The 26579-nt window shown below is 47.2% G+C and overlaps 1 protein-coding gene and 1 long non-coding RNA gene across 5 annotated transcripts in view; one reads left to right on the forward strand and one right to left on the reverse strand.

Moving 5' to 3' along the window:
• Positions 1–26579, reverse strand: part of LOC119172148 (uncharacterized) — a 100854-nt gene that overhangs the window by 73253 nt on the left and 1022 nt on the right. The gene's annotated exons all lie outside the window — the stretch shown is intronic.
• The window catches only part of Atpalpha (sodium/potassium-transporting ATPase subunit alpha), a 159459-nt gene that overhangs the window by 64009 nt on the left and 68871 nt on the right, over positions 1–26579 (forward strand). The window lies entirely within an intron of this gene.

Raw genomic sequence — 26579 nt, forward strand, 5'->3', positions numbered from 1 at the left:
CGAGTGAAGCCAGCCGCCGCCATCTTGCCAGTGGCAAAAAGCGTGCTCAGCGCCCTCGCGAGCTGCTGATTTCGTCCGTTCTTGTTTCACCTTGTCGGCTTGTAAAGACAAATGGTTTACAATGGTTGCCTCTTGCGTCATTTACGGATGTGCCAACAGGTTGAAAAAAGGTTGTGACCTCACATTCCACCTGTACGTACACGAAAACGTCTTCGACATAGCCATTCCGCGCTCGTTACTAAAGGGAGCTATAGCTGACGCGATCTAAGCGTGCAAAACATAAGTCTGGATTTGTTTTACAGGTTTACTAAAGATCCCGTAACGCGGAGCCTCTGGGAGTGGGCCGTTCGCCGTGAGAAGTAGAATGCGAAAGACGGAGATCACTTCGCTCTGTGCACTTCGCGCCAGAGTGCTTTGACCACCTCTTTGACATTGAAGGGAAGCATGTGAAATGGGGTTATGAAGTGGCATTGAAGGCACTTCAACGTGAAGAAGGGTTGTGGCTCGGAAACAAACTTACAAAAGTCCACGTCCAATGGGAAAAGCAAGAAAATAAGGGTGTGATATGCTGTAAAACTGAACGAGTGCCTCAGTTGCCGACGCTTTGGACTTCTGCGAACAAAAGCTAAAGCTGCCGCAATTCAAGGGTGCCAGCACAAGATCTACGTTTATTAGAACTTTTGACGGCTTGTTTGACATCTTAAACTCCAGGAACCCGCTGGCAAGGTCGTACAAAGCGCCTTTTCGGCAAGGGAACGAATCATTCTGGAAGTCGTTTTTTTTTTTTTGTGGAGACTCGAACGTACATAAACGGGCTGAGAGATCCGGCAGTGACAGAAGGACTGAAAAAAATGGATTCATTGGTTTTTGGATATGCATGGCAAGCACCGAAAGAATGTTTGACAGACTTGTCAGCCAGGGTCAGCTGAAATACTTACTGACACACAAACTCAGTCAAGACTATGCCGAAAACTTCTTTGAATCAATACGTGGATGAGGCGGCCATAACAACAACCCAACAGCTTCGCAGTTTATGGATGCATACAAGCGTCTATTGGTTCAGACGGAAGTCACGTCTTCAAGTTCTGGACACTGCTCCCAAGATGTTCTCTCCGTATTGAATGCAACGACTCCTGCAGCCATGGTACATCCAAGAAGCAATCTCACTGACATGCGCTACGCCCCAGTCCTGCAGCTCGATGACCACGACAATACGCATCGCATTGACTAGCCCGAAAGCTTTTCTGCTTTTGTCAATTCCGTGGTGCCATACATAGCAGGCTTCATTGTTTGAAAGGTCGAACTGCAACTACCTGTGAAGAGTGCATAGCAGCCATGCACTCAGATGAGCTGACACCTTTATTTAAATGTAAGAGGCGAGGTGGTCTTGTTTTACCGTCGCGAGATGTCATTAGCCCCTGTAAAGAAGTCGAGGACTGAGGTGGCTACAGGCTGAATGTGATTCCATCACAACGGTGAAGTCTAGAGCAAGACACCTCATCCTGAAAAATCTGAGCTTCCTCCGAGAAAAACTGGTTCCATAAACTAGAGCAGCACGTCCTAGACTTTGATACGCTTGATAATCAGGTTTACAGTTAGTGCACGCAAATCGCTGAACAATACGTAAAAGTGAGGATACAACACATGACGAAGGAAAAAAAAAAACCGAGAATCGGTCAAAAGTAAGGTGGGACCACTTTTGACAAGGGCAATAATTTTCAACCACCAGTAGGGCACCTATGTTTTCGATGATGTGTTTGCTTTAGGCATCGCGATTTGATGCATATGCACTTTAATTGAGTTCTCTACATGCCACTTGGCTGCGTACAGGTCGCAATAAACATTTACAACCAGAGTTACTTGTTTTTGTTGCTTTATAAACACACGAGTCACTTCACCCGCAGCGCGGTGAAGCATTAAATTTGAAGCGCTCGGCTCTTTTCTGCCACTGGCAACATGGCCGCCGCATGCTCGGCGCGGCTTCACTCTCTCCCGTAGCGGCGCATAGGCGGCTTCCACTCCAGCAAGTTTTGTGTATCCTCCTTGCTTCGCCCACGTAAAGACGGTGGAAAACCAGCCTTTCAGTGTTGGCATGCAAATGAGTTCTGCGGTAACTCGCGAGGTGGGGGAGGGTTGTCTTGATGCACGCATGTGCGTCGTACTTGTGGCTTCGTGCCACAATCAGGTGGTTGTCTTCTTTCTTTTTCACATATCCCTACGGAAACGTTCCGTATGCGAGTCCGATAATTCCATATGTTTCCATAAAGAATACATATGTTTCCCATATATTTCCCACATATTTCCGTGAGATTCTTACGGAAACATACGGCATTATTGGACCTCGCATACGGAACGTTTCAGTAGGGATGTTTGATTGACTCCTCGGATGTTCAGATTAAGATGTAGTTTAATGACCACATCGCGATGTACTTAAACAGGTATTTGCTTTGCATTTGTTTGTATGTATGTTTGTTTTTGTTTGTTTGTTTGTTTGTTTGTTTGTAGTCTACGCTTACGCGGGTTCATCGTTTATAAGCGGCCATGTCCACCGGCGAGTCACTTTCACCGCCCTGCATTTGTGTGACGTGGTGCATAAAATCGACCTTTGATGGCCGCCGACCGCTTCTCTCTCCCTCTCTTCCTTTTCTGCGTGCATGCGGGCAAGTTGTGCGTCGATGCGGGAGGAATTGCGTGCGCGGCTTCGTTATAGGTCTCCGCCGTTGCATGACGGACAAGGTTTAAATTTGGAAACGCTGTGTCACGCTCTGCCTGTTTGTATACGTTTACTGGTGATAGGGAAATTTCCAGGAGTGCTTTCCCTTGCAGGTCGTTTCCTTCCCTTTCTCCCTCATTTTCCCCTCTGCCTGCTTCATCGGTGGTGTGTCCACCCCTACTCCCCCTTTCCTTTTTTTTCCTGTCTAGTATCGCGTTACGTTTCCCAGATAGAAACTGTTTGTTGTAGACTTGTCCTTTGGTAGAGGTGAATCTCTTCAGGTAGCTACAAGCGTATTTATATATCGTGGAAAATATTTTTGTTGCGAGATGCCTGTCCGCGCTTTTTTTTTCTTCTGAAATCATGTTGGGATATTCTATTTTGTTCATTCGAACACACCGTGCTCCGCCCTCTTTAGCTCTCAGTTTAAAGTTGACTTCTATTGACTGCGTTTGTTCTCCAATAAAAAAAAAAACTGAGCTATTCTTGAGACTTTATATTGGTTGTGCATTCTGAAGGTGAAGCTACGTCAAATCGTTGGTTGTTGTTTTTGCTGTTACCGTTTTTTAATTTTTTCTTTTACCGATCCGTTAGTTTAACAACGCTTTAAGATAAGAACACTCTTCATAAACCTCCTCTGAAGCGCTGCAAGTAAGCTTTCCCGCAATATTAATCTTGTGGCGAAGGTTGCCTTCGGGGTGCCGAGAAGCGTGTCTGAACGACGCTTGACCCCTTGGTGCGCCACTTCATGCATCGCATCAATATGGGGCAGCGAAATCGCTTACATTGTGCGTCAAAAGACAACCCGCTTTTTTTTTCTTTCAAACAGTAAGCAACGTCACGCTATAAAACCTGTCGCTTCAACGCAGCCTCACGCATCAGGAAGTCAGCTTCTCTGCCTGACAAAGTGACGCTTGGTCGTAGCGCTTGGCTATGCGGAAAAGCTTGCTCGCGGAAGTCTGCCGTTCGTCGTATAACTTCACCGGCAATTGGTAATCGAATCACTCATGTCGGGCAGGCGTCGCGTGTGCCGGACAAGTTCTAAAGCGTTCATGTTTCTCAATGCTGGATCTGTCAGCGTACTTAATTTATCTTACGTGCTTTCTTTCGCGCTGTACAGTCGTCAGCAAGCTTAACACGAACGCTTCGTAGCGTGTCTTGAAATAGTTTGATTGACGCTAGCGCCCCCTGGCTTTGACTTTTGTTGCCCAGATGTTACCCGCGCGTGCCGACATACTGTTCAAGCATGCCGAGTTATCTCGGCATGAGTGCCCAGCTGTTCGCGACTGGCATCAAAGTAGTCGCTCACGTGTCAGAGCGTTCGTGTTAAACTTGCTGCCGACTGTACATCCCGTCTCTTCAGTATTGTACATCAGCTTCGGGCATATGATTAAACGCTGGCAGCATACGGATGGCGACGCCGAACACGTCTCCTGGTTTTCAGAGAGTGATAACGCCGAAGTTTTCTGCCTGAACGGTTGTACCATCCCTTATGCAGCTTGAGTCGCTTTCACTTCATCTCAGCTTAATCGAGGCCTAGGGCGAGGTCGTTCGTGATGATGGCTCGTTCCAATTATAACCCGCAGTCATACATCATATGCACGCTCGCGTTTTCTGCACGAGCGCGATAGCAAAACTATGCACATACGTCGAGTGCGCAGAGCGGTGTGTGTATGTGGGTCTCAGGAAAATGGGCCGAGGCCGAAAGGGAGGCTTCGCCGGTATTTGCGCTCTGGCTGTGGCTGACAAGGATGAAGGCAACCGTGGCCGTGAGGGTTTATAACTTGACACCTTTTTCAAAGCTCTGCGCACCTATGTAACGCAACGCTGTCTGCGAACTTGTTGCCCAGTCAGCGCTGCTGTGTTCATTCGCGAGTAGAGTTAGGTTACATACAGCTGCCTCGTCGTGCAACTTGTTCGCTTGATATTGGTCGGCATTCTTGACCTCGTGTGTACGGTGACTGGACGGGATTGGATCAAACTCGGACCCGCAGATGGTCTAACAATCGCAGTCTGGTTAAATATATGCAGGGTACGACGCAGATATATATATATATATATATATATATATATATATATATATATATATATATATATATATATATATATATATATATATATATATATATATATATATATATATATATACACACGTCTGCTATGCTTTTCATAATGTTCGAAGCCTCTGTGAGTGTACTACTAGTTGCTATTCGAGACGCCCCAGCCATTTTTTGTGTGTGCGAGCTCTAAATTTGAATAAAAGTTGTGGTACTTGTAGTTGACATGGCATTGATTTCGTATTCAAGCTTTTAAGTCTTATGTGTGTTTAGAAAAAGTGGTTAACGATTTAGAGTACTCGGTAATGTACTATTGGAGAGCTAAAAGCCGTCCCCAAGGTGACTCCGCACCGCTCAATGAAATTTTAGTAGCACACATAAAGCAGCATTGAAGTGAATCGGCAAAACATTGGAATGGCCAATCATTTTAGTGATGCTTTTGCTCTGCACAAAGTATTCCTGAAATCGCATAGCTGCTTATGTAATTAAATGAACTACAAAAATGTTGTATTAGCTTAGTGCGATAGCTATAACAGTACCTTAGTCCTCTACATATATTCTTAATACTTCATAATAGTTAAATGTACGCACTGGTTACGAAAACGCCCATAAAAAACGCCTATAGCAAACGTCTACTACAATATACCGGAGTGAAAGTTTGGAATGGCGTACCGCGTTATATAAAGAATACCCAGAACTTTTCCAGATCATTGAAAAAATACTACTTTGAAATAATTTTCTCTGCTTGAGTTGACTGATACTTTAGGTTGTAATTTTTTATTATGTATATATATTGCCCTTTATGTGTTTAGTGTTTTCTTTGAAAGATGTTTCAATACCCTTGTTCTCTATATTAAGCCATATAAGAGAACTACTATTGATATTGCAACTACAAGTATCATTCTTCAGTGTTGTACGCCACTAATCACCAAATATTTGTGTTTACTACAAGTTATGTACTTTCCCTTCTTTCTATGTTCAATCGAATTCAATTGACGGTTGTTAGCAGATAAACATTACTTCTTGTATACCAAATTTGAATTGTTTACTTCTGTTTATTTTTAATTAGAACTATTACAGTTTCACTTATGTGTACTTGCAATGGGACCCGCTCTAGCCTTTGGCTATGGGACCATACAGTTTGTGCTTATTTTGTACAAGATATGAGTGCCATAAAGGTCATTCATTCATTCCTTCAACACGTGATATGTGCAGAACGCTTGTTGGTGATTTAACTGTAGAAGAACTACGTCGACCTTTAAGTGCAGACCGACGTTTAAGCAAAATTTTTTGTTGTATACTGATGTATGTGCTGTTGTAACAGTAACATTTGTCCGAAGTCCGCTTATTTGAGTTTTCTATCAACATATTTATCTTTAGCGCGACACATGCCCCACAATGTCGATCAGTCGGTGCCATTCGGTGGAGCCCATCCTTTCTAACGTCACAGACCAACGAAGCGTTCTTGTTTTATTTTTATTTTTCTCTCCAGCTGTATTCTTCATACTTCTCCTTGTCTCCTTCTTCGTCTCGGGCCTTCTCGGCTTATTGCTGCCCCGTTCACGTCCCCTCCCTGAAGAGGCAAGTTCCCGAGTCGCGTTCGTGTTTGATCCGTGCTTTCGGTTTCCGCACCCGCTGCGCCAAACCGCAGTCGTCGGCACCTTTTTCTTCGCCCCTTCCGCGCGCAGTTGGCGGCGAGAAGTGTTTGCTTGCCGGCTCGGCTCTCGAGTGTGTAGCCGCGGTTGTTCAAGTACGAGGAGAGACAAAGGTGCATATAGTGTATAAAACACAAGTACGGCGACGCCAGGGTGAGGTTTTGTCCGCGGAGCTGACGCACGCTCTTAACAGCGCTACGTACAGGGATTTAATTAGGTGGAGCGTACTTGGTTTTAAGCCGAGACTTCCGAACCCACAAATGGTGTTACGGTGTCACTGCGTACATGCATTTGATGCATTTAAGTGAACCTATTCAGTGACAACCAGCCTGGCAAGCTCACCTCGTCGTTAAGCCGAACGTATACATCGTGTGCACACTGTGCTCCATCGTCATGGTTCTACTTCAGCCAGTTTTTTATAGTCATCTAATCCTTGTGACGCGCGGTATCGTAGTCGTAGCACCCTATACTCAGCCACAACCGTGCTGCAGTGAAGCGAGGACGCTGCGAGGACCGCATCGACCAATAGGGAAAAGCAAACTTGCAGACGACATTCCGTTCTGTGTTAATCTGCATCTGTCTTGCCGCGTCTTTGAAACTTTTTTTTTCTTTCGATGCTACAGAAGACACAATGAAAGCATTCAGGATAACCGAGAACATTGCAAACATTCATGTAACGATGTGTATATACTTTACTGCCGATGTACATTTTGGTATTTTATGAACGCACTTCTTCAAGAAGTCGCAAACAACTCTTCGGCGCTACAACCTCCTCACCCTGTGCATTTACTTTTATAACAGAGACCAAATTTTAGTGTAAACGTATGTTTGCTAGTCGGCACTGTGTGTGAGCGACTCTAGGCCAAAGAGGTTCTTGAAACGCGGAGCAACATTAACGATGGTAAAGTGCTACTATAAGAGTGGACACTTCAGGACAACCCCGGACAAGGAGCTCGATAAGCATTCTAACGACTTGCCCCGCCGTGGTGGTCTATATGGCGAAAGTACTCGGCTGCTGACCCGCAGGTTGCGGGATCGAATCCCGGCTGGGGCGGCTGCATTTTTGGTGGAGGCGTGCTCAGATTTTGGTGCACGTAAAGAACCCCAGAAAGTAGAAATTTCCGGAGCCCTCCGCTACGGCGTCTCTCATGATCATATGGCGGTTTTGTGACGTTAAACTCCACATCAATCACTCAATCAATCAATCAATCAATCAATCAAAAACTTTCTAACAACTTTATATTGCGTCGGGTACCGCACACGAACCTTGCGGCGATGCCTCGTAGCTGCCTTTGCTGGGCTGTGTAGTCGATCTTCAGGTGCAACGCAGCGCGTCTCGGTTTCTCGTCGGGCGTTGGGCATGCACGCACAATCTCAGCGCACCCTTCCAGCGGCCACTAGAGCGTGCTTTATTTATGCCCATTCACGGACTAACGAGCGCGTTAAGGAGGTAAACCCTGCGCTCGGAAGCGAGCCGCGTCGTCCCGGGACTCATCTCCAGCGACGCGTTGCAGCGGCGAAGTGTACAGCAGGGATGCATGCAGTTTTTGGATGCACCTAACGTCCCTGCCTGCACGCGTACATCGGACCATATTTCTTCCGCCGTCCGTTCGTATACTTTACAGCTTGTCCGGGATTTCTCGTGGTTCTTTAGCTCGTTACACGCCCTGGTGTTCCGCTGGCGCCGCGGATCCAGATCGATACGGAGTACCGGAGCTTCTAAAAACTTGCGTGGTAGCTTTGGTGGCAATTTTTAGGCCACGTGTAAACCATTGCATCGTGTTCCATTCTCCCTCTTCTGCTTCTCCGTCTCGTAACACCAGAAACTCTTCTCGTGCTTAGGGCGAGCAGTTGCGAGGACGAAACGCGATGCATCAGCCACTACACAGGAGTTGCCCTCGTTGTAGTCGTCGAGAGCGCGCTCGGCTTTAGTCTGTTGGTCGATGGAGATTGTCCACGTGCAGTATCTTCTCCGCACCTTGCTTCCAGTGTGGCCGATGGAGGTCGCCCACGCACGGACGTCCGCTACGCACGATGCTTCCAGTGCCCCTTTCTGCTTCTTTTTTTTTTTTTTTTTTTCATATCCCTTCCTGGTGGATTCAGCCACTTTCCCTCGTGGGCTGCGCAATGTAGCAGCTGCAAAGCCGCTGTGCCAGTTGTCACGTGATCATAGAGGGCGGTGGCGAGCTTTTGAGCAGGGCGGAGCCTGGACGTCGCTGCAAGTGCCTCACTATGTCGACGGCGCCCACCGTTGTTTACAAATACTCAATAGATGTATGCAAATGTTGTGATAGACCCGTAGTAACGTCGGAATTCGCGAGTGCGGAGGCGTAGACTAATTCACCTACCATCGTTCACAGCGCCGCACTTCAGGAATTTTTCCCCCCTCTAGGAAATGCTCTGAAGCATTGGCAGTGTATTATGCCGTATTCTTTCGTCACCCTTTAATACTACTGCCACCTATCAAGCGGAGAAACTGCACATCAGATGACCGTGGCGTACTCTAGCGCTGTAAATGCCCACAGCGTTGTTCTGCATGGCGTGCAGGGCGTTTCTCGCCACTACCAGTTCTCCGAGTTGTCGACGATGCCACTTTCCTGCATGCCGGAGGTGACGCTAGCTCACGCGTGCGTGCACGTTTGCCAATGCGGCGTTGTGAAATATGCTGAAATATTACCCACTTTCTTTCTTCCTCTCGATTCCGTGCAAGTCGGCAATGTCTGATCAGCATACTCTGCATGTGTACACTTTTATCATTCCGCATGGGTTATATGGCGCGGAATATTCTTGCAAGTAGCATCCCATTTATATATATATATATATATATATATATATATATATATATATATATATATATATATATATATATATATATATATATATATATATATATATATTGTCCGCATCGATGCCTATCTATAGTAGATTCGACTGTCCTGCTTTGCAAAGCAACTTTAGATGATGGATATGATGTGATACGGATGACCGACGGCTTGTTAGTACGTTGACAAAACCATTCGTTGCGCGTGAATTATGCTAATAAGCCAGGCGTTATTTTAATTTGGAAGTCCTTTCACCCAAACTTAGTAGTGTTCCTGTCCTTGCTTGTTGCTGTTTTACTTTACTCCCTCCAAAAACATGACTTCGGGGGCAGATGTGTGAAGGAGTATTCCTTGCAGGGAATGAAGATGCAGCGAACTCATGTTGAACATGTTGAACACTACACCTTGGACACAGTACTAAGCTCTGAACATTTATAGTTCCACACATTTCTTACTAGAAGTGAGTACTGATATACGGAACACCGTTCTGCGTAAACAAAAATGTAACATGAACCTATTTTGCGATTTTACCTGGAGCTCTGTTAGGGTTGAATTAAAAATATTAAAAAAACTAAGTTTGTTTGGAATGTGCTTTACCGGATGGCTCGCTTAAGGTAGGTGCCCTGGTCGCACATAATGCGAGAATCGGCTTCGTTGATTGCTCGATAGAAGAGCTGTCTATCGTATACGCTTGTTGACGGTGAAAGTAAATTACTGCCCGCCCTTCCAGGCCAGCCCGTCCGGACAAAATGTATTCAAGAACACGCGCATAGATTATGGCCTTTCGCTCGTTGCCGATTCGCGCATCGGGATTCCGTGACAATGATAACAAGCGTGAATCCATAATGAATCGCGCTTTAAGAGAGTATTATGCCGTACAGGTACCGTACTTTGCTGTATATCGGTCACTCGCTGGAACCGACGCGTTTGCCTGATTAAACAACGCGCCTGATGGACACGAAAATAAACAAAACATATGATTTCGTCTGTTGCTGTATAAGGGTGTTTACGCAATTGGAAAGAGCTCTATGGGATTCGTTGTAACCGTGACGTTTTCCCGCTCTAGAAATCTGTTCTCTACCAGTGTTTTCGCGCGCCCGTTGTGACCACCTTGTAATAATAATAATAATAATAATAATAATAATAATAATAATAATAATAATAATAATAATAATAATAATACAGTGTTTTACATGCCATAAACACTCCGGGATTCTCAGGTATGCCGCAGTGCAGAGTTCCGCGAATTTCGTCTACATAGGGTTCAGTAACGTCCACTTATATGTAAGTGCACTAGGCGCTGGCATTTAGTCTTTATTGAAATGTGACCGAGATGTCCAAGGTTGGCAGGCCAGTGCTATAATAATTTCACCACCGTGTCGGCAGTTTACCTTATGATTCGTTCGATAGGCTGGCGCTTATTAACTGGTTTTCTTTCGGCGTTTCCGCAGTACAGCACGTCGACGGGCCATATTTCGAGGTCAGGTTGTCATATATGCTATAAATAGCTTCAGGCGCTCTCTCACTTTTCGTGTTAGAGTGGGGAAAGGAGAGGGTAAATTTTAACGATTTTTATGCCGAGGTTCGCCATGGCTCCGTTACGTATTTTCGTCAAGGTTAGGACGTAAAATATATACGAACACGATCGCAAAGAAAAAAAACGAGAAGAAAAAGTTCTGCAGCGGAGCGTCGAGCCAGTGACCTCGCGCTCCTCAGCGCGCGACGCCAACCACTACACCACAGAGCGACCCTTCTCCAATATGCTAAAGCAAGCCATTTATGTACACCATCCTCAGAGCTCGGAAACTTCAGCGCATTTCAGTAATCAGTAGCCAGGTGGCACTAAGGGCGCGCGTAGTGCGCGCGCGCTTTGAAGGTCGTCGTGCCGCGCCATGTGGAGGCGCGGCACGACAACCTTTGACCACGCCATGTGGTCAAAGAGCGTATAGATGTTTTCTAGCGTTGTGGCTCACTCGCGCGTGCGTTTACCTCGAGATTCGGGTGCTTTCGTGGGCTCCCTCCGCAACTTTGGTCCGAAGCTAAATGGTAGTTAAAGAAAGCACGAACGTCAATTCGCTCGCTGCCGCGGCCGCGTTTGCGAAAGGAGCGTGCTGCTCACACACGAAGTGAGAATTGCGACCGTTGTTTGTTCGCGCTCGTTCATTGCGTGCTCATTTCGAGCGTAATTCCTGTTTGAGGCGTGCACTGCAAGTTTCGACCTCCTTCCCTTTCTGTTCTTCGCCTGACATTGCAATTTGTTACTGCTGCATTCGTTCCGTCGTCCTTGTGGCGAAACAATGCTCAATGAACGCTCAACTATCTCTGCGAAGACTCGTTTAACGTTCGTGTTACACCTATTCCTAAAGAAAGGGATCAACCATGGTTTTTTATGTAAGTGGAAAGCTGTTATTTTTTTTATACTCATAGCAAATGTTTGAGTAGATTTGGCGATATATACAGATTTGTCTGTGACACTCCTTTTTTTTTAACAATTGTTTATCTTCTATATGTCCGATTGATTTCGCAAAAATGTCTTCCTTCTTCAGAGCATCGTCCTCTTTGAGTTTAAGAACGATGCGTCTCAATAACCTCTTTTCAGAGCGATGCTTGGCGAGGAATTTCTCTCCGAGTCGGCGCACACTCGTCTTTGGCTTCCGCGTGAACTAGCGGTCCCTCACGTCTCATTCCACAGTCGACGTATCGAAAAAAAAAGAAAAAAATGTTGCATCGTTGTCACAGAGACAAAAAAAAAAAAGATCGGCGCGTGAAAACTCCTCAAATTTCATCAACGTTTGATCCCGCTAAACTTAAAGCGCCGACCGAGCCTCTAAAGCACATGTTTTTCGATACTTCTTTTTTTTAAGAGATCGAGAAATACCGAGCTGGGTTTTCATTCGTATTCCTTCGTTTTACCTGCTCGGCCGTCGTCTTCAATCGCTGGGCTGCATTCCTCGGTGTCTTCGGCGGTTTCTGCGAGCCTCGTTTTGTCTCTGTTAAGTGCGGCTCTTGCACTTCGCCTGCCTGTGGCGTGCGTTGTGCGAGGATTGGCGGCGTCGAGATGTCCGCACGTCTCGGCCTCTCTCGCTGATTGCACTTGTCCTCGTCATCTTCTTCCATTCCTTCATTTTTTTACGTGCGTGTGCTTTTTCTCCTCGCCATCTCTCGCTCACTTGTTGATAAAACGTCGTCCAGGGCGCGTTCCTTTGCGCCGCCATCTTTACGACCACCACCTTGCTCTGTTTCTCGTATATCTTTTTCGATAGCTTTTCTTCTACGTCTCAAGGCTACTGTGTCTGCCCGTCTCGTGGGTTCCTTACAGGAGGACACACAAACTTCGAGAGAGAGATAGTGTGTGTGTGTGTGCGTGTGTGCGTGTGTGCGTGCGTGTGTGTGTGTGTGTGTGTGTGTGTGTGTGTGTGTGTGTGTGTGTGTGTGTGTGTGTGTGTGTGTGTGTGTTTCGTTCCGACAGCCCTTACCGACGACCTTTCTGGCAGTGCTTCCGCTATCTTCCTTTCCGTCATTCGATGGAAAATTCCCGAAGAGCAAATTTAACTATGTATCGAAGGCACCTGCCCCTTCAGGTCTGTAGGCTCCTTATCGAAGCTCCTTATGGCGTGGCTTGTGCGTCCCTCGTAGTACGTAACCACCAGTGGCACATACCCGAAATAGCGGTCCTTACGATTTTCACCTCCAAGGTGGTTCCGGTGAGAGATTTTTTCTGTGCGTTGTTGAACAATAAAAGATAGTGCTCAATGCACATGTTAATGGCTGCTAAGGGGGAATGAGAGACAGGAGCATTCGGCCTTTAGGTAACGCGCACGCTGCGATCCCCATTAGCAGCTATTGGCATGTACATTGAGCACGACCTGACAAGAAAGGGTTGCTACGTTGTACTCGCTGGGTGTAACCTCCTTGGTTTTAGAAAGGTTTAGCGAGCGTTGGGCTGCATAGCCATGAATACAGTGAACTAGTATATGCCATGAACTCGAGGTGGTTAAAGGTGGGAAGTAAACCCGAAGCGCAAGCCGTAAGAAAGTGTGCATGTGCCACCTCCCGTTTAGTCCTTGAAATGTCCGCTGGATGGCGGTGCTTCTATATGGAGAATATGATGATGAAAAGATGCGAGATGGTGGTACTTGGAGTGCTGAATAGATGTACGAACGGACACACAGACAGATGCATGGATGGACGCATGAACGGACGCAGGCGCGGATGCATGGACGAACGCAGGGACGGACGCACTAACAGACGCACGCACGGACGGGTGGATGGACGCATGGACGGTTACACAGACGTACGCAGGAACGGACGGAAGCAAGAACGAATGGACGGACGAATGCTTCGCCCCACTCCCCATCATTCACTCCGTGGATATGCTGTCTTTTTTTTTAGGGGCGAAGCTCCTTAGGGCGTGGGCTGTGCGTCCCCTGTAGCCTGTATGTAGCCACCTCTAGTTTAGTTCTTGCAGTGTTCACTAGATGGCGGTACCGTCCCCTGTATGTAGCCACCTCTTGTTTAGTTCTTGCAGTGTTCACTAGATGGCGGTACCGTCTCCTGTATGTAGCCACCTCTCGTTTAGTTCTTGTAGTGTTTACTAGATGGTGGTACTTGTAGCTGATGATGAAAAGATGCAAGATGTTATAAACTAGAAAGCGGTACTTGTAGTTGATGAAAGACGCGAGATCTTATAAAATAGGAATGATGTCACATATGGCGCGTGTCATTGGTTGAAGGCAATCGTTCGATTTAGTGCGGCGACGTACGCTAGGGGGAGCGTTGTAATAAAATCCGTTCGCTGTTGGCGCGCGCTCGGAGTCGCCGGATGGATAAGGCTGCACAGCGGAGAGAGCGCAAGGCGGCAGCAGCGCGCGCTCGCAGACAGAATCCCGATGTGCGAGCGCGCGAGGCAAGGGACATCGCAAGCCATCCATCGTCTAAGAACAAATAAAAGTTGATTTGTGTATATACACACACAGCGTTTCTCACGTCTTTACATGATGATCGACTGGGCGAATTACACGGAAGATTCACAGTTTACCGATGAATCCCTCCGGAGCTTCGCCCATTCATCATCATTCACCCCGTGAATATGCCGTAATTAATTTTTTGTCTGTTGCCGCTAAAGTACAGGCTTTAATTTGTAGCTCAGATAGAGTTCTAGACCCTGTTTGTTAAGCATACTGGGATAACATTTTTCATTTTACTTTTTTTTTTAAATTCTATTTCCCGTGTCTTAGCCTCTCTCTGTGGCGGGTGGTGGCGGCACGGGAGCTTGTAACAAGTGTTGTCAGCGTTTTTTCGCTCTCGACACTGCTCGGTGACACAGCGGTTGTTCACTCTCCGTAGTGCTGTTACGGCGACGGAAGATTTCTCTGCATTCCTTATCTGACTTTCGCTGCCACTTTTCTTACGTACGCGTGTTGCGACCACCGTAGCAAGACTGATTGTGGACTCACTGCCGTCCTCCAAACACGTTGTTCTGGACACCTGCGTCGCCGGCGTTACAGAATTACTCACTCCGTGCTGCTCGGTATTAATAGAGGAATACAGATTCTGCGCCTGTAGCCGTTGATAAAAAAAAAAAAAAAACTGGGCTGCGATTCCGTATACGTGACTAAGTAGACTTTTTTTAGGACAACGACGACAATCACGAGCATTGTGCTTGCGTGGTTTTGTCGGGAATGTCTAGAAACGGTGCAGGGCTTAGTCCCAAAGCGATGCTGCGGCATAAGAAAACACTACCTGAACCGGTGCTGTAGCAATGGAAGCGGCCGACATTCGAACTGGCGTCCATCCTGCACTCTTCTGCTCCGATCCGTGGGCGCTATGCATCAACGATTGTGACAGCCAGCCAGTCATGCTGCCGCGTTCGTTGGCTTCTAAGTTCCTGTTATGAACTACAGTAATGGCAGAGAATGACTTTAACAGGTTTGACAGAAGTATTCTCCGCGTGTGCTTACGCAGTGTGTCTGCGGACGAGACTTCAATTGGAATGCCTCCGGAAATGTTTGTAATGGAGGTAAATCTTCAGACGAGGAACGTTGCTGTCGCGAACGTTTGAACGAGAGTAACCGCTTGACTTCTGCCCTATTTGCAATTGTAGGGAATTAAGAGAACTTCTCCGCGCTTTGCGGCGACCAAAGACACGGGCCTCATTCGTTCCATCCCCAGTTTCAATGAGGTATAAAGACCGAAGTTGGACACTTGCGTGGTAACCGGCGATTTGCTTGGGTGCACTCTTCATGCCCGGCTCTCAAGTGCATCACGTCGCGGCCTCCTACTTGCAGTATTCTGTGACGACCTCCATTGGCTGCCGCTGGTCGATGCGCAGTGCCTTCCGATGTCCTCATTTTGACATTCATCCTCCTTTGTGTGCGGTACGTCGCTCATGGCAGCCAACTCTTCCGAGAAGCAGTTTCAAGGTTCAAAGCTATTCCCCGAATCGATGATGGGATGCTTTAGAAACTGTGCTAACATGCTATAAAATCATGCTTTTGACGTCAGCTTCAGGAAACTTGGAAATCGATTCCGGTGCTTCATTAAAGGAGACGGTGGAGTAACCATGAATCGTGTTTCCTAATAACTGTACGTGAAAATCTGAGATAGCTCGTCCATGTGGCAACTCGCCTGATGATGCTGGGTTTTCACCAGTCCACGCAAAGGAAATCTGTTACTTTACAGCATCGGACGTGATGATTTACGCTTACTTTGCTACGGATGCTGTTTCTGGCATTCTAGTTTATCTAACGCCACTCAGCAACAATGGCTTGAACGAACTCTCTTTCGGCTCGACAAATATTACTCTTGCTGCTTCGAATAGTCCACCTGTGGTATAATGTTTGCAAATCTATACCTCACTATTGCTTCCTGTGACTCATTCTTAAGACTTGTATTCATTGTGGGTATTTTGCTTGCCGCTCGTTTCGTGGCAAAAGCCAATGGCAACATCTTGCCTCGATGAAAAAGACGAAGAAAAGATGAAGCGAAAACTTGTTTGCCTGCCCGGTTCGCCTGGGCGTCGTTTCTAAGAAGCGTGGTTAGTTAAGTCCGTACACCTTTTCTACGCGGTTTGTGTGGCTATGATTCTCAAGGTTAGCTGCTGCCGCCTCGCCTTTCTTCTTTTTTTTCCTCGGTCGCAGCCATGCCTTTATTTTTTTTCCTCGTCAAAGATCTCGCCTTCTTTTGACCTTCATTTCGCTCTCCAAGTTCGTTTCGTTTCTTTGCCGTCTCCTCTACTTGTGTGCATTGTTTGTTTTTCGCAAATGGTAACCTCAGCTGCTGCGTGAGCACGTGCCAGCAAACGATGTGATCGAAGACATCCGCGAATGCCGATGAGTATACGTAGACTGAGCTCTGGCACGCCAAACGTGGCTTCATTTAAATTTCTCGACGAGCCCGCGCTTGGCATCTTAACTATTGGCTTAACGCGCGTTCGGTTTACGCTTTTTGACCCTGCGTGGCATAAAATGGTGACGAAACGAATGGCGCGAAATGGCAGCTTGACGCTCTTCTTTACGACTGGCATCAAATATGCTTCAACAATAGTTTTCCGCCGGACAGTTGTGGACCGTGTCCACATGGAAGTTGTCACCGCTGTCGTTCATGTATAGGTGGCGTTGACAGCAGCGCCGGTAGAGAGTGTAGTATAGGCCAAGTTACTTTTGAAGTCTCCTCTTCTTTTTCTTCTTTTTGACGAGCCTGGTGGTGCACAAGTCATTTCCCTGTTATAAAAACGATGCTCGCAGCATCCATCCCTCCATCCATCTATCCATTTATTCATCCATCAATTCATCCGTGTTTTTGTTGCGGGCTCAGTTTTGTATATAGTGGATCTGTATCATGAACTTTTCAACCTGTGGCGAGTAAGTACCCTCCATAACAATGTACTCGAAAACTAACATTTTTCAAAAAATTGTCCATCCCTAACTCACTAAGATTCATCTAACAGGCCTGTACATCTCGTCGAGAGAGCACAATGAATAAGTGCGCGGAAAGATCACGCAGTTTTTCTCTGTTCAATATTCGTTGTGCATTTGCACTTGTCAGTGAAAGCACCCGACAGCAAAGTACGAAGTTGCCTTCTGCGACACGTGGCTTCGACGTATACACTGTACACGCCCTGAGCTGGAACATGCTGAACGCAAGGATTTGCACAATTTTTATACTGTTTCATCTTCCTTCTCTCAAATGTGGCAGTATGGTAGAAAAGAAAGTGTTCGGTGCATCCTGAGCAGACGTAGGAAATCATTTAGTACACAGGCCTCAACGCAAACTGTAGGGCTTTACTATCTATTACATAACTTTGATTAGAACCATTTGCCAACTTTGTTCGGCGTTGTCCCGTGGCGAACAAACAAAATTAAATGAACGTTAGAGTGGGATCATTTGCTCGACTAATTCTTATCTCGGTACTGAAAGGCTTAAAAGCTTTTTTTCTTCTTCTTCTTCTTTTTGCTACTCCTTTCACTCAGTTTTTAATAACCTTCTTACCTCATCCATCTACTTGATTTGCCTACGCGAACAGTCTGTTCAGACGAAAAGAAAAAAAAAAAGCGGCCGATTACATTTCGCGGAAGCGTGCAGTCTCACGTATTTAAATTCAAATGTGGCGGCCCTGCTTAGCATCACAATGCTGTAAGTGGGATCTCGTTTCTCGATCGGAGGCCCACGGAAGGTACACGTCCGCGCATGCGCCGACCTTGAGCGCGCTGGCGGTCAGCCTCTCTCGCTTTCCGTGCGCCTGTGCATTAGCGGTCTCTTTTCTCTTGGCTTGTGCTTTCTTTTATTGCGTGCGCCGATGGAAGACCTGTTAAGCGTGCTTGCTCTTTCATCAGAAATGCCCCCCCCCCTCTTTTTTTTTTCGCCTGGTATGCCATTTTATACGGTTCCTGCTGCGGTATACCATAGCCCCATCCAGCCGCCCCACACAGCACGCGTGCTCACACGGGAGCGTAATGCGTAAAGCACCACTCATGAGAGTATTCGTCGCGCTGTATGATCCATTGAATAGCACAAGGGGCGCCGAATTGCGAGCGTTGTAGCTTGTCCCTTTTGCACCCTCCTGCCGATACACACGATGTGTCCGAGGGCTGGTTTTTCTATATTATACATAACTAATTAAACCGACAAACAATCAAGTCAAGGGAACCCTAGGTTAATGCCGCTACTTTCGTAATTTAAATAACTAATCAATGCATAAGACGCTTTATATTTTGCCCCGCCGCGGTGGTCTAGCGGCTAAGGTACTCGGCTTCTGACCCGCAGGTCTAGGGATCGAATCCCGGCTGTGGCGGCTGCATTTCCGATGGAGGCGGAAATGCTGTGGGCCCGTGTGCTCAGATTTGGGTGCACGTTAAAGAACCCCAGGTGGTCGAAATTTCCGGAGCCCTCCACTACGGCGTCTCTCATAATCATATGGTGGTTTTGGGACGTTAAACCCCACATGTCAATGAATCGTCAAAATCACTTTATATGTCTTACGAGCGAGGGATTCGTCCCGGCAGACTGATGCAATGCAAGGCTTTGTTGGTCGGAAACCTAGTTAGTTTATTGGTCAGCCGCCACCTCGTGTGAAGATCGCGTGCACTGTGCCGCCCTCCGGCAAAATTAATTAATTAAAATTTCCCTCTAGCCGTCTAGGCTATCCGGTAGCGCTAACGCTTCGAAGTATTGAGCTTGCTAAATATCTTACAAAGGTAGGACGGGGGAGCACCCACCGTCAGCTCAAATGGTAGAGCATCAAATGCGTTACCCGAAGGTGGTGGATTTGGATGCCACTGACGGAAAGGGTGATTTGATATCTAGTCCACTTAAATTGCTTTCAGTTTGAGTAAAAATCGTCACGCAACAGCTGAGAAACTAGATAAAAAGACCTAACTTAATCTTTGTTCTTCCGGATATGTGTGCTTTGCTTGGTTTAATTCTTTGTTCGTTTTGTATGTCACGGTCACGTCGTTATTTCAGCGTGCACGTAAAAGCCACAAATTGCCGTTACGATTTCGGAGACGTACGGTCGTTGGCAAAGCAGCCGACATTTTTGCAGTCCTCTACACTAGAAGGGAACTCTGGTTGTGTCTATGGGATCTGCAACGCGCGGTGATTCAGACAGCGTGGGAATGATTGGTATATAGTTAACGGATTTGTCTGATCTTCGTTCTTCCGGCTCCGTTTGGCTTATCCTAAGCCGGAGCCGCTTTGTCACGAGGCGACAATCGGCAAATGTCCAGCAGTTACACTTCCCCACCTTGATCTTTTAGGCTGACCAATTCAAAATGAGGTCACTATATTCACATCGGTCCCTCCTCTTATTTAAAACAAAACCAAAACACAGCGATTAACAAAGCTGCGAGTGCGTTCGAAGTCACAAACACGAAGACGAGGCAGATTGGTATGCTACCCATCATTCCCATGGTGGCTGAACGATCGCAGCGCCAGATTGTCCCCTTTAGTTAATTCCAGCAAACTCTTGGCACTGTGGCACGATGATATTAGCGGCTGCAAGGAGCCTAATTAAGCATTCTCGTCGCAATTCGTGTTTTTTTGCTGATCGGCTGGTTTGAGGTTAATTCCGCGTCCGCTTTTCAGTTGTACTCGCCGCCGCTGCAGCCGTCTCCTGTCGTTCTTCCTCTCCCTTCAGTCGGGCTATTCTTTTATACAACGCGCACGTCGAGCGAAGAACCAGCGGAACCAACTCCGCAGTGTATTTGTTCATCACTTTATCGTCGATTCCGTGGAGGAGGTAAAAAAACAAAAAACTTGGAGCTCTTATACCGAACCGGTTTTCATGAGCGCCCTTTGACTCGTGCTGTAGTCTGGAGCGTATCTTCGAAATTGGCCTGTGATGTAGCGCTCTTATTTATGATGTCCATCCTGCGCCAGCCGTTTTAATTATTATCAGGTGATTCATATATTAGCTTTTATCTCCTTTCTTTAAAATTTTTACGCGTAATTATTTCGTATTCACGTGTGCTGTGCGAGTTCTTTACCTCGCAGGGTTTTTACGGGTGGAGTGATGAAAGAGATAAGGAACTACGAAGAAGGGGGGGTTGATTAGCATTCACGGCAGTACCGCACCGATATGTGTTCCTTGTTGAATTTCACTGCGCTCAAAGGAGGTGAGAGCTTGTTCTGGAACACTCCTTCTCAGAGTCATACGTTCGATTATCGCGCATGAAGGTGATAAGTTCGGCCGGACATCTGTAAAGTGGTCCAGCGTTTCACGTCAGCCAAACTTTTTTTTTTTACGTGCATAATGGAATACTCTCCTTTGTATGCTGTTAAGAAAAGCGGAACTCATCGTTGAATACACTTTTGCCTTGGGGGAAGATATTCGTACCTGTGCGTGGTACATCGAACGGGCGCTGTGCCTATTCTCTCAATTCTACTGGCTCTCCTCAGAGGCTCTAGTTTTTTTTCTTTCTCTCGCTCTTTTTTGTCTCTCTCTCATCCGTGTAGACCTGCCGCTGAAGCGATGGCATACAAAGGGAGCTGTCTACAGCGCCTGCCGGCACTGCGTGCATAAACGCGATGAGTGTTCACGCAATCATCCCACGAACTACGGCGCCGATAGGAGTGTTTTTGAAATATGAGATCCGTTTCTTCCTCGCATCGTCAGCGCGTACAGACGTACTTGTCTCTGCGAAGACCCGTGACTGGATGCCAGAAAAACAAAAGAAACAAAACAAGACACGTAGGCACACGCACACAGCCATGTAGGTTTCAAAAAACAGCCTACACCAAAGCGTGCTTTGGAATGGCGTGAGAACGAGCCGTCTATCAAATCAACTCGCCGCCTGTTCATCGTTTCCATCCATGACGCCCACTCGTTTCCCCGTCTGTGCTCGCGCGCGGCTGGAGACTCGTGTCGGAATTAAAAACCTGCTTTCGGTTGCTGCTGATGCCTGTGCTCTCATCTTCTCGTCGTGTTTACGACGACCTACTCGTGCGGGCAGCGTTGGGCTTGACCCTTCGGGCTGCTACGCTTCCAGTTCCTGGCGGTGCAATAGCCAACACTCTTTTTTTATTATTTTCGAGCTTGTCAGCGGCAGATCCGGTTCCTTCGCCCCTCCCGCAGCGTTGTGAATGGATACCGTGTCTTTTTCTTTATTTGTCCCTTCGGCGTGTCTCTGCGCGATATCCTGAAAGGGCGGGTGATATTCCTTTTTGGGGAATAATTTTGGCCTTCCCATTACTGCGCGAATTTCTCTTCTCGTTCTTTGCCCCGCCGCAGTGGTCAGTGGCTAAGGTACTCGGTTGCGGGCTTGCAGGTCGCGGGATTCAATCCCGTCTACGGCGGCTGCATTTTCGATGGAGGCGAAAATGTTGTTGGCCCCTGTGCTCAGATTTGGGTGCACGTTCCAGGTGGTCGAAAGTTCCGAAGCCCTCCACTACATCGTCTCTCATGAGCATATAGTGGTTTTGGGATGTTAAACCCCACATCTCAATCAATCAATCAATCAATCCTCTTCATGTTCTTCTGCGGGACGCAACGTTCTGTTTGGGCTGGAAAGCTGTAGGTAGTTAAGCTCCTTCCCTCTTTTCCGTTCACTTCGTTACCATCAAACCATTTGCCAATTTACGAAGGTGAAATTCTGTAGTTGCATCTGAAAAATCTCCTAGCCTGAGGCTAGTTCAGATTTGTTCACTTTATGAAGACGAGCATGCTGCACCAGAAAACAATGACGCAAAAGTATTTTCGCAAACGTTAGGACATTTTGCAAACTAATAAAACTATAGTTACAATGTAATACTATTTCAAACGTTTCCCTCATTTATACGAGTAAGTTTCGTAGCATTGAAATGCTCGTTTTTACACCTCCTCGCCGTCCTCCCAGACTTGCTGCAATACGGCAGGTATTTACTGGGTTCGATTCCCGTGTGCAGCCGGATCCTCACCAGTGCCCCGACCTTGTGGCCTACAGGTACTCATCGGATCACATAGGCTTCTCCTTTCCGTTCTCTTGTCTTTTAATACATCGGAACACTATGGTCTGTGTTTGTTTCGTGCCCTGCTAATCATCGTGTGCTCTTCCTACCATCATAGCAGCCCCTCAATTCCTATAGATAGCCCGCACGAGGCGTAATGGTAGCAGCTCTGTGTTCCACCTATGTTCCACCTTGGTGATGCAGAGGCAGCAACATCACATCCTTCTTGAAATAATTTAACATAACGATGTGGCCAACACTTTATTGGCATTGTCCGTCAATAACGAAAGAAGTTGCGAGTGAAAGTCGAAAGTGATACGATAACATTAACTCGTCACGTCACAAACGTTTAGTGTGCTATGCGGTTCACCAACACGGGTGTTTTGAGAGACGTCAGTGCAAGCCACATCCACAGTGTTGCGCTCTCAGTGCGAGTATGGTGAATTCGTTTTCGAAATTGGCGCGACACATAATCCCGCTGCGGCTGCGTTCGCTGCATCTGCGTCAGCGCTGCGGACCTGGTTGCGCGCTCTGCGGCCAGCCGCTTGCGGCGCGCGTTGCATCCAGCACCGACGGTGATGTGAGGCTCACCGCGCGGTTGTGGCGGGGACGCTCGAAATACGACGGAGCCGAGTTTCTTTTCTCGAGGCCAGACTGGGCCTAAGTTTAGAACGCTTTGGCTGTCCTTGCGGGTCGCGCTCCGCGTGGGGACCCCTCCCGCCGTCTCCCCTCCATCTTTATGAGCGACTGCAGTGTGCGGTACGGTTTGACCGGGAAAACCCGCGCGAGTGTGTGTGTTCCCTTTGGGTCCCAGCTTGTAGCGTGTGACGTAAGCGCTTTCATTGCCTGCCCTCTCTCCCCCGCACACTTTTCCACACCAACCGCCCACTTTGAGCGGGAGGCGCTGCGCTGTCGGCTTGTTTTGCTGCTGGGCTCGCGTGCTTCTCGATTCACCCACTTTTTTTAAAATCTGTTCTCGTTGCCCACCCAAGATAGAGAAGGGTGGGCCAGTAGAGAGAGAGAGAGAAATGTAGGGCAATGAATAACCGTCTTGCGGGGCTCGTCACCGCGGCATCTAGTGGTCAAGCGTCTTCCCGCTAAGTGAACTCCTCCCCCGCTGCCTGTGCGGTGTCTAGTCCTCTGACCGGCTTGCGTAGAAAGAAAGAAAGAGAGAGGGGGGAGGCAGGTTGCCTAACCAAACGCGAACCAGACACATTTGGTGGTTGTGTTGGTTTGACTGGCTAGACCAGCTTGTCTGTAGAAAAATAAGTCTTTTGTTGCAAGGAAAAAAAAAAAGGAAATAGCAGGTGGATGAACCCCTTGTTTGGCGTCTGGACCTGGCTGTAGAGCCAGTTCAACCTTGCTCTTGCGTATTTTGAATGTAAGTGGCTTCCATTGAAGTGTGATGGCATCCGATCCCTTTGCGCGCCATAATGCGCTCGGCAGTTTATTCGTTTCAAGATGAACTGAAAAAGACCGTGAAGGACTAATTTTGCTCATGACGGTAGATGCTTGCAGAACTGTTTGAGAGCGGTTTAAGATATAATATTCTGACGTAGGCATTCTTAAGGAATTGGGGCCAGTGTATGAACTTTTGTGTAAATGTCTGTATATTGGACACTGAAGTATTGTCCTTACATGCTAAGAAGAGCAGCAGTAAAATTCCGTGCTGAATATCGACCGGCAAATGACACGGAATCGTAGAATGCGGAATCGACGTGCCAGTCTTGCCACGCATTGCGTTGAACCTTCACTTTTCTGTTTACGCAAAGCAGGTTTCGTTTCAATTGGTAAGGTTGGACGTTGACAACAACTGACTCGATAAACAAGACAGTTGCTTGGTAACCAGCCTACTGTATTTATATGCACTCTTGGTTGCTGTGCTAGCCCGTGTAATGATTCGAACTGTTGGGTAACATTGTCTGGTGTTGGCCACCGATGTAATCGAAGCCAAATAAGGAAAAGAAATACGAAGTTGGCGTTAGCCTTTAGCTCTGCATTGCGGCGGAAACTTAAAAAAAATAAACAAAAGTAGGTTGTTTAAGATGCTTAAGCAAAAATATAAGTAAACGCGTGTGTTGTATGAGCACTGAGTGGAAGGAGCCTATTTGTCCCATGTTTTGTATTCGTATCTGATGGCAGTTACACATCTTCTCTGCTATGAACTTTGTTTCATATGCACTGCTTTCGCTCGTTTCGTGGCAGTCACGTTCCAACTAAGCAATCGATCAGTCACTTTTTATTGTGCGTTATACACGTAATGAACGGTTATTATTATGCAGCTAGTGCCCCAGATACGTGTTATGGGTTATGGCTAGGGCCGTCCTTTTAGCACAATTGGTTAGCGATCAGCCACAGGGCACATAAATAGGCGTTGATTCGTGTCGTGAAGCTGCCACCCTTCTCGTTCAAATGTCGCCCCAACGAGCTGTCCTCTGTCATTCGTGTTTTGGTCTTTTTTTATTTGACTTTCACTTTTTAAAATAAAAGCTTTATTGTACATTTCTGCGGAGATCGAGCGGGTTGAAAAGTGAGAGAGAGGTCGAACACGACCCGAAAGCCCCCCATGGTCGTCATAGCTGGCTAAAAGCGGATGGGTTTAGGTGGAAACGAGGCGCGGCACAGTATAATTGACCGCTGACCTGGATTCGCGCCGCATTCAAGGGTTGCCCAGATGACCCGGTGACCTTTTCGGCGGCGGCTACGACCTTGTCTGTACGCCTTTCTCGGTGGAGAAGGCCCAACGCGTATGTTTTCAAAGCTCTTGTGTGGTGATGAGCCGTGCGAATTTCTCGCTCGATGCAACCATAGAAACGAGGGCGTGTATATGTAAAGACAGCGTGATGGGAAGATTATCCTAACGACTATTACGTTATTACGCATTTTAAACTCTATCTTATTTCATCAGAACTTGTCTCGAGAGCTCTCGTAATCGGAGGAGTGTTCTTTTATCCAGCTAGCTACAATGGTCTATACTGCAAGTCGGGGCCATATTTTGGACACTTCTTGGCAAATGGAACAGGAAATTGAGAAAGACAGCAGTCGTGCAAGGTCTTCCGGTGAAACTAATAATTGTTGGAGTTTCGCACTTCCCAAAACCACAATATGATCGAGAGATGCTCCAGGAAAGTGCTCCAGTATAGTTCCTACGACCTGGAGTTTCTTTAACGTCCACGTAACGGGCCTCTGTAGCATTTCGCGTCTTTATAAATGACTCCGCTGCGTCTGGGGCTCGACCCCACGACCTGCGGTTCAGCAACTAGACCACCTTTGTGGGTCCCGATTAAATTAGTTGCGAACACTGTGTAACCACCGTTCTGGAGACAAAAAATATCAACAAAAAGCGTGGGTTCCATTAATGCATATCCACTTAGCGCTCTGGTGATATGTATCGCATGCATTTATATATCTTACATCGACCTATAGGCTGACATATGCATGGACGTCGGCATGAAGTGTTATCGAGGATAGAAGCGTTAAGAAAACGGTGTTGTAGGCAACTACCGAAGGACGATCGTGAAGGGGGTGCGTCTTCAGGTCAAGTACGTCGTGAAAGAAAACCTCTCACGTAGTCTATACAGGGTTCGATAAGTTATTCAGTGACGACGCGATAACTGTGATACGGAAAGTCGCGTGTCGCCTTATTCTGCAAAAGCTTATCTACATTCGTGTTCGTCGCTTTGCATCCGATAAAAATTGTTCAAAAAATGCACGGAACTTTGTCGAGCCGTTACGTTCGATAGCCTTGAACACGTTGCGGTGTACACAGCGAAGCTTGATTGATAGGTGCATTTTCTAAATTAAGATGGAGCAGTTGGAGCACGCGCTGGGTGACATTTTCTCGCGCGCAGTACAGGGTTACCTGAATGCCGCAGCGGTCAGCATCAAATGTGCGATTGCCACTGCTTTTTTTTTCTTTTTGTCAGTCCGGGACACGTTTTGATGGCGTAACACGAATGATCTTCACCTTGCACTCGAGATATATATGTCAGTGTAGTACGAGCAGAGAGCGCGTCAAGTGTGCAGTGAGGTGGGCGCTCTATGAATGGCGCGGACAGTGTGTGTGACCTCGATGTGACCTCTTGCGGCCGCACGTGTAGGTTATATATGTGCTATGGCGCATGCGGTCGCGCACGCTGAGTGCGTCGTTATGGAGGCCCGTTGAAATACGGCCGTTTCGCGTCCAGCTGTTGGGTGTAATCCTCTCGCTTATGCAGCTGCATGCTGCAGAGACCTGCAGTGTGTATGTCGGGTGTTTACGACGCCCCTCCGCCTTCCCTAGACAATCTTTCGTGTATATTGTGTTCAGTGTGAGGGAAAGGGCGGTCGTTTAGCGTCGATTGGTGCTGTCCATTACGCATATGCGTTCTCGCTCGTATTGCTACGAAACCTTGGCGCTGCGTCCCTT

This window comes from Rhipicephalus microplus, chromosome 4, assembly GCF_043290135.1.
Source record: "Rhipicephalus microplus isolate Deutch F79 chromosome 4, USDA_Rmic, whole genome shotgun sequence".
Lineage (NCBI taxonomy): Eukaryota > Metazoa > Arthropoda > Arachnida > Ixodida > Ixodidae > Rhipicephalus > Rhipicephalus microplus.